Below are 3,065 nucleotides of genomic sequence, written 5' to 3' on the forward strand. Positions count from 1 at the left end.
TGAGGTAAGGGTTATAGTTCATTTTTTTCCATAGAAATATCTGTCTTCAGTATCAAGTTTCTTCCTTTGGGAGAAATTTTTAAGATTTGAAAACATTCTTTTCCCCATTAAATAACTACAATATTTGATCATTTTTTAAAATAGTTTTCTTTAATTCTACTGATTATTTGTGCATTTGTCTATTTCTTGTACTCCTATTCAGTTCCATTGATCTATATGTTTCTCCTTAAACCAATGCTATAATTTCCTTTTTTTTCCAGAGTGAAAATACTATATATTTGTATAATGCAAAGAGAAATACAAGTATACATTCTCAAAATAGAAGGTACATTAATAAAAATGTAGTTTTATAAGCAAAAATTACATAGTGCTTGCAGAATTTAATCTTTCAATGTAACATTACAATGTGTCTAACAAAGAAATATTATTTAAAATTATAGTTCTCATTTTTAATTTAAAATAACCATCATTAGAACAGCACAGCTTAACCTAGTAAACACTTTAAGGAAACACTTTGTCTCCTGGAAGTAGAGTATCATGATATAACATTCATTTATACCAATAAAAAAAAAGAACAATTTTCAAAGTGGAAATTAGTTTCATAAGCCAGAATAAAAGTGGACCCCTCAAAGTACAAGTTGCTTCCATAAAATTATTTTAATTTTAATTGGCAAAAAAAGCTAAACAATTTTGATTTAGAACTCAGCTTCTCAGAGACCCCAATCAGTATGTACAAAAAAAAAAGCAATGCTGTATTTTCTCCACACCATTACCTACCAATCAAAACACCTTTTAACTTTTATAAAAGTTACAGTTTTACAGAAATGTTTCCAGCCAAGATTGGTAGAATGCAGAGAGCAGTTGTAACTGACCTATGTTTTCTAGTAGTATAAAGCAACATAGGAAACAAATCTTACTTGTTACTGCTTAAAAAAACACTGCCTTGTTAGGCATTCCCGTTGCTGTTCTTTAAATTCAATCTCAAAATTGAATAAAAATTTCAACACTTTCAAAGAACCAGAGCAGCACAACTGACCCACCCCATGACTGGCAGTTCAGAGGGAACTCAAGACAACCCTCCCCTCTCCTTTCTCCTGCTTCCAACAGGAGAAGACCCTCAAGAAATTGAACTTGTGAAGTCCCCCTGGGTTCCTCTGCTTCACTGCAAATGTAATGCCAGTTGAAGTTGTCAAAAAGCTTCTGTAGACAACTGGCCATAGTCTTTAGGAAAAGTTACATGAATAAAATTAGTTTAGCCTTTATTTTCAAGAGTAATAACTTGGAATAAAAGACATCAGGACCAATATAAAAACATGAGGGCCTGTTTTCAGGATGAAAATATATTTAGGAGAACCATGAACAGAGCTGGGGTGGGTCTGGAAATGGAAATGCCTCCCCTCCCAAAGTGCTAATCCACTTGGAGTAATTTTTTTTTAAATATGTATTTTTATTGATTTCAGAGAGAGGAAGGGAGAGGAAGAGAGAGAGAAACATCAATGATGAAAATCATTGATTGGCTGCCTCCTGCATACCCCTATTGGGGATTTAGCCTGAAGCCTGGGCATGTGCCCTGACCAGGAATTGAACCCTGACCTCCTGGTTATGAGTGGATGTCCAACCACTGAACACACTGGTGGAACCACTTTGGGTCATTTGAGAAGGCAGTTTAAGCAATTAAAAGGTGGCAGAGGGAAAGAAATGACGTCAGAGTCCAGGCCAAAGGGAAAGGCTGGGTTAGGGTGTACCTGCTGTTGCAGGAGAGCCCTTACAAATCTCTGCCTTTCAAGTCACAGAGGGGAGTGACCTGGGCACTCTGCAGCATGGGAACTGGGCCTGTGAGCAGGGGAACTGGGCCCTTAAGCAGTCCCTCAGTTCCGCGTTGAAAAGGAAGCACCTGACAAGGATAATGCTGGCCTGTGCAAAGGTCAGCCACACGGAGGCCATCAGGCAGGCCTGGGGGACAGTACTGGGCCTCACCACCTCCCGCAAGCAACTGGCCTCCACATAGAGCCCCCAGAGCAGCAAGAAGAGGCAGCATGATGACATAGAAATCATCTTACACAGCCTCGTCTCCACCTTTAACTCCTTGAGCACCATTAGGCGGACAGATGCCCAGGAGCGAGGGTGCTGTGGGGCCAAGTCCGAAGCCAGCCGTCCAGCTGGCTGTGGGAAGTCCAGTCCTGGCTGACCGCAGGCACGAGGTACACCATCCTCACCTTGCGGTGGCCGTGGATGAAGAAGACCAGGTGGAGGTAGAGAGGTACAGTGCCCACCACCGTGGCTGGCAACAGCAGCAGCAAGAAGCTGAGTGCTCCGGTGAGCCAAGGCACAAGGCGCATCCACATTGTCATTAGGGCTGCCCCAGCGAGAAGACCAGAAGGCCGAGGCCAGAGCCAGCGCCTGGCCCATGGGGTGCACACCAGCATGGAGAGGGCACAGGGCCAGCCGGCCAGGCCCTTGGCACAGAAGCAGTGATGCAGCAGGCCAGGTAGCAGGTGATGCTCACTTGAGGGAACAGCAGAAAGGCAGAGTGGAAGCAGCGTTGTTGAAGCAGTAAGTATTGAAATCAGGCAGAGGAAAGGGGAGGGGAGAGAGAGATAGAGAGACATCCATTTGTTGTTCCACTTATTTATGCATTCATTGGTTGAGTCTTTTAAAAATATATTTTTATTGATTTCAGAGAGGAAAGAAGAGGAAGAGAGAGATAGAAACATGAATAATGAGAGAAAAACATTGATGGCTGCCTCCTGCATGCCCCCCCCTGACGATCGAGCCCACACCTCGGGCATGTGCCCTGACTGGGAATCAAACCATGACCTTCTGGTTCATAGGTTGATACTGAAACACCGAGCCACACAGGCCAGCTCATTGGTTGATCTTGATTTTGTCCTGACCATATATGGAACCTGCAACCTTGGCATATCCAATGGTGCTCTAACCAACTGAGCTACCCATCCAGGGCATGTAATATTATTATTATTATTATTATTATTATTGTTTTGACTATTTTTGCATTAATTTTAGATATTTCTTTATTTCTAATGTAGTCATTTTAAGCAACACAT

General features: G+C 42.2%; 1 pseudogene; it reads right to left on the bottom strand.

The window, feature by feature from the left end:
• Window positions 1-1,782: 1,782 nt before the first annotated feature.
• LOC114230810 (probable G-protein coupled receptor 27) lies at window positions 1,783-2,551 on the bottom strand (annotated as a pseudogene).
• Window positions 2,552-3,065: the final 514 nt, after the last annotated feature.

This window comes from Eptesicus fuscus, chromosome 9, assembly GCF_027574615.1.
Source record: "Eptesicus fuscus isolate TK198812 chromosome 9, DD_ASM_mEF_20220401, whole genome shotgun sequence".
NCBI classification, from domain to species: Eukaryota; Metazoa; Chordata; class Mammalia; order Chiroptera; family Vespertilionidae; genus Eptesicus; species Eptesicus fuscus.